Here is a 13,914-nt window from a genome sequence, read left to right on the forward strand (position 1 = left end):
AATAACCTCTAATCCTCCCTCTCCTTCTGGTTCACTTGTGGACATATTTTCTCGTCTGTGAAGTCCAGCTCCTGAACAGAAGGAAAAGGAATCACTGTCTGTTCTTTTCTGATATAACATTCATTGGTAGGACCTTCCTGTAAGGTATCTGGTAGCTATCTGGCAGGTTGTCTGATGAAGAAGGTACTACTGGAGGTTGCCTGCGGATCCAAGAGTGACAACTGGGGGTGTATGACTCCTGGTGTTCTTGTTGGCTTGCAATAACACTAAAATCCGACTGGATGATGAGAAATGATCAACACAACGGCAATTATTTCTCTATTTTTATTCTTGTTCTTGACTCCTAGTGTGTTTAACCCTTATTTTTGATAATAATAATAATAATAATAATAATAATAATAATAATAATAATAATAATAATAATAATAATAATAATAATAATAATATTCTAGTTCTTACACCTCCCCCAGCTGTTTTAATAATCTTCCTGGCCTGCTAGTGTACTCGCATATAATCTAGGGATACCAGTGAATAGCAGAATACAGTGTTGTAGTAGCAACTAACCAGTATTATAATGGTACTTAGTGGAGTGGAGTGACTTTCATTAGTTTCTTTTTTCTTGAAATACCAGACGTATACTGTGAATTTCATATAACCTGTAGTTACCAGTGGTCGCAATATACACAACGAGAAGTAATTATTACTACAGAAAAAGCGTCCTTCCTCCAAATTTCCACCAGTCAACTATAGTGATAATATAGCATTTATTGTGGTGGAGACGAAAAAAAAATAGAAAAGCTAGATACAGCGATTGATAAACAAGGGTTGAGGCTCGACCGTTCGTCATTGTAGGAGTTGCCAGCAGTCACCGGTTTCTTCAACACGCAAGTTATACTTTTGTATCAGTCAAATCACATATTACTCGGGTAGATAATTTCCAGTAGATCCTTCATGTGTTAGCTCAAATCACCGATCAGTATGTTTTAAATAAGTGACCCACTGATCAGATCAGATCGACTGGTCTGAACCCTTGACTGGTCCAAACCCTTGACTGGTCCGAACCCTTGACTGGTCCGAACCCTTGACTGGTTTCAAACGGATTCGTTGGACAATAAAGCAGACTGTAAACAGATGGGGTTGTAGGCGCCCTCATCAAACACAAACAATAAATATAAATCAGGAACGTACACGGTAAGCTGTCCAATATACAAGTACAGTTAGAAACAGAAATACAAATAGCTAGAGCTTCATTTAAGGAGGTTATTAATAGAATATTCAAGAGGTTACTAGTAGAATTACAGTAAATCAACCATTCAAATCATTATGAAGCTCTGTGTAGTCTGTGGTCAATCAAACAAACGGGCTTCCACATGGATAAATTGTCATTTTTGTGGAAATTGGTGTCATGCCCCTTGTGCAGATATCCAAGAACTAGCTACAAGCAGTATTAAAACAGGGAAGTGTTTTTGGGTATGCCCAAATGAGATAAATCTGTGGACTGAAATCACAAGGGTATTAAAAGAGGATAACATCAAAGCTGCTTTCATAGAAAACCTGGAAGCTTTCTACAACAGATGGGAACATAAAAAGTCTGGGCTGAATGGTACTGGCCATGTAGTCAGAAACTGTAAGGCTGGAGGTGATGTCCTGGTAGTCAGTAAATGTGGGGCTGATAGTGCTGTCCTGGGAGACAGTAATGGTGAAGCTGGAGGTGCTGTCCTGGGAGACAGTAATGGTGAAGCTGGAGATGCTGTCCTGGGAGACAGTAATGGTGAAGCTGGAGATGCTGTCCTGGGAGACAGTAATGGTGAAGCTGGAGATTTTGTCCAGGTAGTCGGGAATTATATGCAGGAAGGAATACATATAAATGACCTCATAGGGGACAGGAGCCGTAGTAGGGAAACAAGTGTAGTCAAAGATAAGATAAAACCAATATTGCAAACTAGAAATACCGCAGGAAATAGCAAACAAGAGGACTCCACTAGCAATAGTGAGGATATATTACCAAAAACAACTGGTGGGAGCTCCATTGTTGGTGCTAGGGAGGATAGGAGCAAGACAGGGAAACATGCACCAACAGGGAATACAGTCACAGAAACCCAAGGCAAACGGAAACCAAGCCTGTGCACATACTATGCACTTGGTATCTGCAGGCATGGGAAATCTGGAAAAAACAGATGGGACGTGCAACTATAACCACCCTAGAAAATGCCATGCCCATATGACAACAGGAAAATGCAAACTCCCTTCCTGTAAGCTTTTTCACCCTGAAATGTGTACCTCTTCAGTACAGGAAAGACTGTGCTATAACTTAATCCATCTAAAGGGGACAAAAAGATACAAAACATCCAGGCCATGGGAAAACCTGGGTAGCCACAGCCACTCAAGAGGGAGAGGTTTTTTAATGCCAGGAAGGAAAAAAAAACTGGAAGGAAATGGCAGAAATCGTACACCAAATCCAGTCATTCCTGGAGTGGAACCACAGTCGATGGCCTCCACTCCAAACCAACAGATACAGATACTAATGCTGGAAAAAAAATCCTCCCCCCCCAGTACCAACAATATCACCAGTCCGATGACATTCTTCTTTGCAAATATACAGGGTCTAAAGCCAGCAACAAACAACAAAATACCTTTCATCCGTGGACTGCTTGCAGAGGCAAAGGCAATGTTCGCGGCTTTCACTGAGACCCACATAAGGATCACTTGGACAACGAAATATGGATCCCAGGTTACAACCTATACAGATGTGACAGAGTGAACAGGCAAAAGGGGGGGGGGGATGGGTTGGCCTGTACATTGCAGAGTCACTTGTTTGCACAGAACTGCTTAATGCCTCAAATGATGTAGTGGAAGTTTTAGCAGTAAAGGTCGAGAACCAAAACCTAGTCATTGTGGTAGTCTACAAGCCTCCGGATGCAACATCCCAGCAATTCCAGGAACAGCTGTTAAAAATTGACCACTGTCTGGAAAATCTTCCAGCTCCTGCACCCAACATCTTGCTCCTGGGGGATTTCAACTTAAGGCACCTAAAATGGAGGAATATAGCAAATAATATTGTTGCAGTAATAACACCAGGAGGCAGCTCTGATGAAAACTCACACTCACACGAGCTTTTAAATCTCTGCACAAAATTCAATTTAAACCAGCAAATAATAGAGCCTACTAGACTGGAGAATACACTAGACCTCATCTTCACTAACAATGATGATCTGATAAGAAATGTCACCATATCAAAAACAATATACTCAGATCACAACATAACTGAGGTTCAGACATGTATGCGTGGAGCCCCAGACCGACATAATGAGACTAGTCACGAGGGAGCATTCACCAAATTCAACTTCAATAACAAAAACATAAAGTGGGACCAAGTAAACCAAGTCCTAACCGATATAAGCTGGGAAGATATACTAAGCAACACAGACCCCAACTTATGCCTAGAACAGATTAACTTGGTGGCACTCGATGTATGCACAAGGCTTATTCCTCTAAGAAAAAGGAGGAGTAGATGTAAAATAGAAAGAGACAGGCGCTCCCTTTACAGGCGACGGAAAAGAATAACAGAGCGGCTAAAAGAGGTCAATATATCTGAAATGCGTAGGGAGACACTGGTCAGAGAAATAGCAAGCATCGAACTTAAGCTAAAGGAATCCTTTAGGAGTCAGGAATCGCGGGAAGAACTAAAAGCCATAAATGAAATCGAAAGAAACCCAAAGTATTTCTTCTCCTATGCCAAATCAAAGTCGAGAACAACGTCCAGTATTGGGCCCCTACTTAAACAAGATGGGTCCTACACAGATGACAGCAAGGAAATGAGTGAGCTACTCAAGTCCCAATATGACTCAGTTTTTAGCAAGCCGCTAACCAGACTGAGAGTCGAAGATCAAAATGAATTTTTTATGAGAGAGCCACAAAATTTGATTAACACAAGCCTATCCGATGTTATCCTGACGCCAAATGACTTCGAACAGGCGATAAATGACATGCCCATGCACTCTGCCCCAGGGCCAGACTCATGGAACTCCGTGTTCATCAAGAACTGCAAGAAGCCCCTATCACGAGCCTTTTCCATCCTATGGAGAGGGAGCATGGACACGGGGGTCGTCCCACAGTTACTAAAAACAACAGACATAGCCCCACTCCACAAAGGGGGCAGTAAAGCAACAGCAAAGAACTACAGACCAATAGCACTAACATCCCATATCATAAAAATCTTTGAAAGGGTCCTAAGAAGCAAGATCACCACCCATCTAGAAACCCATCAGTTACACAACCCAGGGCAACATGGGTTTAGAACAGGTCGCTCCTGTCTGTCTCAACTATTGGATCACTACGACAAGGTCCTAAATGCACTAGAAGACAAAAAGAATGCAGATGTAATATATACAGACTTTGCAAAAGCCTTCGACAAGTGTGACCATGGCGTAATAGCGCACAAAATGCGTGCTAAAGGAATAACAGGAAAAGTCGGTCGATGGATCTATAATTTCCTCACTAACAGAACACAGAGAGTAGTCGTCAACAGAGTAAAGTCCGAGGCAGCTACGGTGAAAAGCTCTGTTCCACAAGGCACAGTACTCGCTCCCATCTTGTTCCTCATCCTCATATCCGACATAGACAAGGATGTCAGCCACAGCACCGTGTCTTCCTTTGCAGATGACACCCGAATCTGCATGACAGTGTCTTCCATTGCAGACACTGCAAGGCTCCAGGCGGACATCAACCAAATCTTTCAGTGGGCTGCAGAAAACAATATGAAGTTCAACGATGAGAAATTTCAATTACTCAGATATGGTAAACACGAGGAAATTAAATCTTCATCAGAGTACAAAACAAATTCTGGCCACAAAATAGAGCGAAACACCAACGTCAAAGACCTGGGAGTGATCATGTCGGAGGATCTCACCTTCAAGGACCATAACATTGTATCAATCGCATCTGCTAGAAAAATGACAGGATGGATAATGAGAACCTTCAAAACTAGGGAGGCCAAGCCCATGATGACACTCTTCAGGTCACTTGTTCTATCTAGGCTGGAATATTGCTGCACACTAACAGCACCTTTCAAGGCAGGTGAAATTGCTGACCTAGAAAATGTACAGAGAACCTTCACGGTGCGCATAACGGAGATAAAACACCTCAATTACTGGGAGCGCTTGAGGTTCCTAAACCTGTATTCCCTGGAACGCAGGCGGGAGAGATACATGATTATATACACCTGGAAAATCCTAGAGGGACTAGTACCGAACTTGCACACGAAAATCACTCACTACGAAAGCAAAAGACTTGGCAGACGATGCACCATCCCCCCAATGAAAAGCAGGGGTGTCACTAGCACGTTAAGAGACCATACAATAAGTGTCAGGGGCCCGAGACTGTTCAACTGCCTCCCAGCATACATAAGGGGGATTTCCAACAGACCCCTGGCAGTCTTCAAGCTGGCACTGGACAAGCACCTAAAGTCGGTTCCTGACCAGCCGGGCTGTGGCTCGTACGTTGGTTTGCGTGCAGCCAGCAGCAACAGCCTGGTTGATCAGGCTCTGATCCACCAGGAGGCCTGGTCACAGACCGGGCCCCGGGGGCGTTGACCCCCGGAACTCTCTCCAGGTAAACTCCAGGTAAACTCCAGGTAAACTCCCCCACTCTCCGATCTCGATGGCAGTTCGAACGCACAAATTGTACACTAGACACTTCTTTAATTGGCCCTCTTATTTAATCTGCAGACGAGCTGTTACATTTCTTCATTACTCTGCAGCTAAGTTCGCCATCCCCTTGACCTCGGGTAAACATTTGATGGCGCTCCTGCCTGCACTGATGTAGTTCAACTGAAACAAGCTGCTACCATAGACCATTTCGTAAAGTACAACGAGAGACAGCGCACTCACACACCACGTGGTACGGACAGTTAACGGAGCTTGTTGATATTGACCTGGAGAGTTTACCTGGAGAGGGTTTCGGGGGTCAACGCCCCCGCGGCTCGGTCTGAGACCAGGCCTCATGGTTTATCAGGGTCTGATCAACCAGGCTGTTACTGCTGGCCGCACACAAGCTGACGTACGAACCACAGTCCGGTTGGTCAGGTACTGACTTTAGGTGCCTCTCCAGTACCTTCTTAAAGACAGCCAGGGGTCTATTGGTAATCCCCCTTATGTATGCTGGGAGAGAGTTGAACAGTCTTGGGCCCCGGACACTTATTGTGTTGTCTCTCAGTGTACTCGTGGCATTCCTGCTTTTCATCGGGGAATGTTGCATCTCCTGCCGAGTCTTTTGCTTTCATAGGGAGTGATTTTCGTGTGCAGGTTTGCTACCAGTCCCTCCAGGACCTTCCAAGTGTATATTATCATGTATCTCTCGCCTGCATCCCAGGGAATGCAGATCAAGGACCTTCAACCGTTCCCAGTAATTTAGGTGCCTTATCGTGCTTATGTGTGCCATGAAAGTTCTTTGTACACTCTCCAGGTCTGCAATGTCGCCAGCCTTGAAGGGAGCAGTTAGTGTACAGCAGTATTCCAGCCTAGAGAGCACAAGCGATTTGAAGAGAATCATCATGGGCTTGGTGTCCCTAGTTTTGAAGGTTCTCATTATCCATCCTATCATTTTCCTAGGAGATGAGGTTACACATCCACCATACATACCTCGATCTATGTGTGCAGCAGTAAAAAAGTACGAAAGTTAGCAGAGAAGTATATAGCTAACCCTGCTCCCATTCTTACCATTCTCGGTGAAAAAATAGAAGACCCTCTCAAGTCACGAAAGCAACTGGCAATCACTTTCTGTTTTTCCAAAGACTACATTAACTTCCCCTCCCTCCCTTCTCTCTTTTCTTCAACCTGAACCCAAGTCGAACACCACCCCACTGAACTTTATATCTCGTAATAATGACTCGTACAATGTCCCTTTCATGTTTTGGGAACTTGCATCATTGCTGAATGCCGATCTATGGCAGATGAACTTAATGACAGAGATGCTCATATGGTGCAGCACTTACATCCCACAATATTTGTCTTCCTCTTAGACCTTTCCAATAAGGTATGGTCCAAAGATGTTTTGCCCCAGGTACCACAAGACAAGATTTCTCACTGTAGATCCGTCACTATTATCAGTGCTGTTTGTAAATTGTTAGAACTCTTAGTCGATAAAGTCTTCGGTACCTATTTAGAAATCCAAAACAGTTTCTCCCCTCCTCCTCTTTAAGGAAGGGGGCTCCTTGTCAGGGTAAAGAGATTTTTGGTCAGAGGAATTGGACCTTTTAGTCTTCTTCCTCCAACTGAACCTAATTACCTTCCTTTCTCCCCATACCTCTTTTCCCGTTTCTCCTCCTTTTCCCATCCCTCCCCTCTCCCTTTCCTGTTTTCAGCCTTTGGGGTCCTCCCCTCAGGCATTCTAGTTCCTAGGTAGGGGGAAGGGTACATTGGTCCATCCCATTCTGCTGAGGTCCTTGGCAGTGGTGTAGTTTGCCATGGAATCTGGATCACCTGAGAAGGTCCTGACCCCTCTCCGATCTTCCAGGGGGAAGGCTTTGAGTGTCTTTCCGGTGATGGGTGTATCTCTGGAGGTTGCCTGCTGAATTCCGGGAGGTGATGGCCAAAGGAGGTATGCTCTGTAGCGAGTATCTGACTGCCCTCTCTTTTGTTCACTGAGGTGGCTCAGTAGATGTGAGGTTGCTATCCCAGACTGCTGGTTTACTGGCATGAAGGGTAGGGTATGGCATGAGTTCCATACCCCATCTGAACTACTGGCAGCACTGAGGTCCTTTTGGGCGTGGAAGGGGAATTTACGACCCTTTTTCTCCTCCTAGGAGTTATTCCTCCAAGCTTCCCTTTTTTTCCTTTTTTTTCTTTTCTTTTTTCTTTTCTCTGAAAAACAAAAAGAAAAAAGTGGCTGCAAGAGTCCCAAATTGATGAAATTGCCCCTCTTGGGCCACTTTCTGCTGCTGCACCATGTTATTGGACCATTCTTCGGACCTTTCTAATGCCTCTGTACCTTCTGGTGGAAGAGTTCCATCGCCTGCTCCTGGTACCTAGGTTTCGCCTGACTCCTTTGATACATCCGACCTCTGCACGTCTTTGACCATGCTTATGGCTTCTCCCTTCACAGTGCAACGATTTTCAGATTGCCCACCCATCTCAAGACGGACCACTTCTGGTCGCACACCTAAACGACCACGATCCTACTTAGATTACCTCTCACTCTTCCCAGAAAAGACCAGCATGGCACTCTCCCATACACACTACATTTCAGAGTACACAATGGACTAAGTTTTTCCCTCTGCAACCGACATCTCCTATAAGCCATACCACGGGCGGGGATAGAACCTACGATCAGAGAGTCTCAAAACTCCAGACCATCGCGTTAGCCACTGGACCAGCTAGCCACAATAAGATTCGTCCAACTAGGTATATTTCTACACCACAGGAAGGTTAGCATAGGCACCACTGTGACCACCACTGTCGAGAGCCTATATGCAGAAGCGAATGTTCTATCCTTGAACGATCATCATGATGCTCATTGCCTCCGCTATTTTGTCCACTCTCATGACCTTCACGATCCTTCTACATATAGGATAGTAACAGATGTTAGCAGAGGTCCATCATTTGTTCGTCGCCCCTGTTTATTCTGTCCCTTTTCTCTTCGTCTTTGCTCGCTCTTTTCTTCTCTTCAATTGCCCCCCCTCATATGTTCATTTAGTTTCTAACTTTTCCCTCCCACCTTGGGAGGTTCCGACAGTTCGTGTCTGTTCTTCCCCACTGCCATGCGCGAAAGCCCAAATCCCTACAGTAGCTTCTCGCTCTCTTTTTCTTAATCACTTATGGTCTCATTCTCATTCCATCACAGTGTATGTACACTGATGGTTCTAAATCCTCTATTTGGTGTCGAGTTTGCAGCATTGAGCACGTCAACAGACCCCCATCACATCGGCTGTCAATACCAGCCTAGCTGAGTCAGCTGACAGTCAGCCAAATAGCTCAGCTGACCGGGACTTCACGTCTCCAGATGTTCCAAGTCTTGCTCCTGTGGTATACAACCTGATGTCGCGCATAAAAATACTGGAAACACAACAGTTACTCCTGAAACAACAACTTGAACAACACAAGGAAAGATGTGTAGAGTGTACCAATAACAAGATTGTCACAATTTGTGAAAGCAAGTGTAAGGCTGCTGAACAAGGTGGTGGTGGTGTTCTTAATCACAGTAATGACGAATATAATACTTGTGTTGATAACTGTAGTGAGCATCATAACGAAGGCTATGGTGTCAATGATGTTAGTAATAGTGATGACCGTAATATAAGTGGTGGTGAAGAGTGTGATGAGGGCTATGGTGTCTATAATGTTAGTAATAGTGATGAGCATAATTTAAGTGGTGGTGAAGAGTGTGATGAGAGCGGTGGTGTCTATAATGTTAGTAATAGTGATGAGCATAATTTAAGTGGTGGTGAAGAGTGTGATGAGAGTGGTGGTGTCTATAATGTTAGTAATAGTGATGAGCATAATATAAGTGGTGGTGCAGAGTGTGATGAGGTTAGTCACATAGACATTAATGTTGAATACAATACTGTTGACAAATGTAATGAACACAATGTTGGTAGTGGCGCTGGTGATGACAGTTGTAGTGTTGCGTGTAATGTTAGCGGAGGAGGGAATGTGAGTGGTGGTGGTGTCACCTATCATACATTCACACATAAACAGCGTCATGCTCTGGGTTTACGAAGACTCCCACGAGGCCTTACAACTGGAGGTGCACTTGCAAAACTCATGGACAAGGGTAGCACTGTTGACATTGATAAGGTCTGCTATTTATATGAACAATTTTTTCATTATGCTGAGAAACTCAAGATGATCCCAGGACTACTATAATGGATCAAAACTCGTATAAACTTTCTATATTAAGCTGGAATATTGCATCACTTAGAAAAAGGCTTCCTGAACTTCATCATAAAGTAACCACCGAACCCATTGATGTTGTGTGTCTACAAGAGTGCAGAGTCCCTGAAAAATCCCAACCCCCTAAATTACCATCATTTGTTGCATATAACCTCAAATCTACTAACTCTTGTGTTCTATATATTAAAAAATCACTTCCCCATCAACTTCTTGCACACAAGAAAACAGAGGGGCTACAATATCACGGTGTTAGGATTTATATAGGGAACTCTGCTCTCAACATATTTAACTTGTATGCTCCTGCTGATAAATTTAATTACTTGGAGCTCCCAACTTGTGCTCATTCTGAGCCTACTCTTATTATTGGCGATTACAATGCGAGACACAAAAGCATTGGAAACTCACAGTTTGGTAATCGTAATGGCAATCAACTGTTGTCACTCTTAAACAGTCACGATAATGTCCAAATTGTAGGTGACCTTGAACCCACACATATCTATGGAGGCGTCCTTGATCTGTGCCTGGGCTTCAACATTACTTCTGCCAGTTGTGAGTCTTCCATTGTAACAGATATAGCGTCTGATCATTTCCCTAGGCTAACCTCTCTAGATATTGGTAATACTATCCTTCCTGGTGGGATATTCAAACGGAAACGTTTTAATGTTCCCACAGATCAGCATGATGACTTTGTTGCACATGTGACTGACTGGTATAATTCCTATGAGTGTTCCTCTGTAGAGACCTTTAACAATGATCTTGTGAGCAGTATTCAGAACTACTTAGAGCCGCCACTGCAACCTCTTGGTACTCTAAACCCAACAAACTTCCGTAATAATCATACCTCCTTCAAAAACCATACTTATTACAATGATTCTAAACTTCGTACACTGAAACGTACTGCTCGCAGACTAGGCCTAGCCTATAGAAAACATCGTACCCCTGGAATGCTGAGGCTCTTCCAAACTGCCCTTGCTGCTGCCAGAGAGCGTATGACAGAGCTGCGGCAAACCGACTGGGAAAAATTTGTCAACGGTCTTAATGCTCACACCCCACTTAGCCGGGCATGGAGGGACATAAATAGAATTAAGGGTAAACGAACTGGGCAGATCGCGCACCCTCATCCCTTGCATAGGGCGAATGAGTTAGTCAGTGCTTGGGCTGCTACATCTAGCTATGACAATCTTCCCAGTACCACACAGGCAAAATTAAATGATAAATATGATGCAAGGGAGAGACTTGTTTGCTTTATGCTCAGTAAGGCAGATGATTGCAACATTCCTTTCACTAATTATGAACTTGATGCAGCGCTAACTAAGGGCAACTCCACGTCGCCTGGTGAGGATGGTATTACTTACAACATACTCAGATTGCTGTGTCGAGTACCAGGTAATCCATTACTTGAATTATATAACATGAGCTATGTAACTGGGGAGCTCCCTCAATCTTGGACCAACAGCCTCATCATTCCAATTCCTAAGCCCAATCAACAAAATGCATTTCGCCCAATATCTCTTACTAGCTGCTTGTGTAAAACATTTGAGAGAATGATTCTTAATCGTCTCATGTACAGAATCAAACAATTTTTGTCTCCCCGGTTACATGGTTTCATGCATGGAAGGAGCGTGCATCATTGCATAGCCACCTTTCTCACCCTGCACACTGACAGTTCCTACACTACCTTCCTTGACCTTAAATCCGCTTTCGATGTAGCCAACCGACATGTAATAATTAGTGAACTTGCCAGAATGGATGTTGGAGGATGGCTTCTCCGCTGGATTAAAGGCTACCTGTCCAACAGAAAATCGTCTGTGTTGTTCCAGGGACATAGAAGTGTAACTAAAGACTTTGAATTAGGAACCCCACAGGGAGGTGTGCTCAGTCCCACACTGTTCAATATTCTAATTAATGCATTACTTAATGCTATGCCTAGTCAGCCCCATAATTATGTGATTAGTTTTGCTGATGATATAATGATTCACACCACCGGATTCTCCAACACCCAAAACATTCTTAATCATGTACTAGCCTCGTGTCAGGACCTGGGGTTGATAATCTCTACTGATAAAACAAAGATACTCAATAGGCGTCCTCCTCGACAGAGAGGCACAGTTCGTCAGATCCAATTGCATGATGGGTCTCTTCTAGAATATGTAAGCAGATACAGGTATCTAGGCTTTGAGGTTCCACTACTTGGACCTGTTGTAACAAGACTTTGTCGCCAATACAAAGAACGACTAAGAGCACTTAGAGTTGTGGCAGGGCTTCACCCCAGGTATGGTGCTAATGTTAAAATTGTGAAAATGATGTATCTTGCTTATATTAGATCATTGGTTGATTATGCTGCGCCACTACTTGCTCTTGTGTCTGACTGGAAGCTTGGAGGGCTGGAAAAACTGCAGAACGAAGCAATGAGGATCATCCTAGGATGCCCTCGTACTGCCAAAATTTTAAATATGCAAAAAGAACTTGATATTCCAAGCATCAGAGATCGTGTTACTGAAAGAAATATCCTAATTGGGGTTAATATGCTCAGGCAAGCTCATTCAAACCCCTGCACAGAAGCCCTCCAAACTTTCCTCAGCACTGGTGAACACTCCTCCAGATGGATCGAAAAGACTGGAACCGACCTCCGCATGAATCAGATACATGATCTATGTCAAGTAAGGCAACAGCGGCACTTCTCCGCTCCATGGAATATTACCCCATTCCAAACTACCATTCCTCCATTTCCCCCCAAACTACTTCTTAAATCACAACCAAAACTTCGCCTTGAAGCCAAACATGAGGCCTTAAGCTGTATTGATAACTTAGTCACACAGCACACACTCTCGCAAATTATTTACGTTGATGGTTCTGTTCACCAATCCACTGGTGCAGCTGGTAGTGCTGCTGTTGTCGTACAGAGTGATGGCTCTCTTAAAGAAATTGGAGCACGCATCAATAATTGGGCCTCTACCCTTCAGACAGAACTGTTTGCCATACTCCTTGCACTGAAATGCATCTATGTATCAAAGATTGACAGTTTAATTGTAACTGATTCTCTGTCATCCATAAATGCTCTCAACTCATTAAGCATAAATTGTGGCATGCTTGTGTCAGAAGCCAGACACAGGTATGGTAGGATTGTGGACAGTGGAGTCAGAGTGCACATGCTGTGGATTCCATCTCACATTGGTCTTCAGATGCATGATAGAACTGATAAATTGGCTAAGCTGTATGCTTTCAAAGAGGGAGTAGATTACAATCTTGGCTTGTCAGGTAGTAGTTTGAGAACAATAATACGAAAAGAACTTCAGCTGAATTTTATGGACTTAAGGCTCAGGGAGATTGACACCAGTGAGTCCATCTATCATCATTCTATCATGCAGGAGGAGCCACATGTCTATGGTGCATCCAACAAAATAAGCAGACTCTTGGATGTCACTACCGCCCGGCTCCGGCTGGGTTACAAGTATCTTTGGCAGGTTAAATCACCACCACCAGATGTAGACCAAACGAAATGTAAACTTTGCCAGATGGATTATTGTCACACCCTGCGTCATTATGTACTGGAGTGCGATAAAATTAATGAATTTAGAAACAACTCACTCAGAAGTGTTCAAGAAATGGCTAAGTATTTTATCCACAGTGGTATATTACAGACCATTCTGGAGAAATACCCTGACTTTGCTAGCTGTAAATAAAGCATTACCACATGTGTGCATGTGTGTGTGTGTGTGTGTGTGTGTGTGTGTGTGTGTGTGTGTGTGTGTGTGTGTGTGTGTGTGTGTGTGTGAGTATGAGTGTGTGTGTATGAGTGTGAGTGTGTGTATGAGTGTGTGTGAGTATGAGTGTGTGTGCGTGTGTGTATGAGTTTGTGTGTGTGTGTGTGTGTGTGTGTTTATGTGTGTGTGTGTATGAATTTGTATGTGTGTGTGTGTGTGTGTGTGTGTGTGTGAGAGAGAGAGAGAGACTCAGCAATCAACATTTGCACCAATAACTCACTACAGTTGTGACCGGGTGTGGAAGTGTGAATTGCTCATTACTC

General features: G+C 43.8%; 1 long non-coding RNA gene across 1 annotated transcript in view; it reads left to right on the forward strand.

Annotated features, from left to right (window-relative positions):
- Window positions 1-954: 954 nt before the first annotated feature.
- LOC128690189 (uncharacterized) overlaps window positions 955-13,914 on the forward strand; it is a 266,589-nt gene continuing 253,629 nt past the window's right edge. The window contains exon 1 of the long non-coding RNA XR_011392679.1: window positions 955-1,191. This is a non-coding gene — a long non-coding RNA (uncharacterized lncRNA). The remainder of the gene's footprint in view (window positions 1,192-13,914) is intronic.

The sequence above is a fragment of the Cherax quadricarinatus genome, chromosome 32, assembly GCF_038502225.1.
Source record: "Cherax quadricarinatus isolate ZL_2023a chromosome 32, ASM3850222v1, whole genome shotgun sequence".
In the NCBI taxonomy this organism is placed as follows: domain Eukaryota; kingdom Metazoa; phylum Arthropoda; class Malacostraca; order Decapoda; family Parastacidae; genus Cherax; species Cherax quadricarinatus.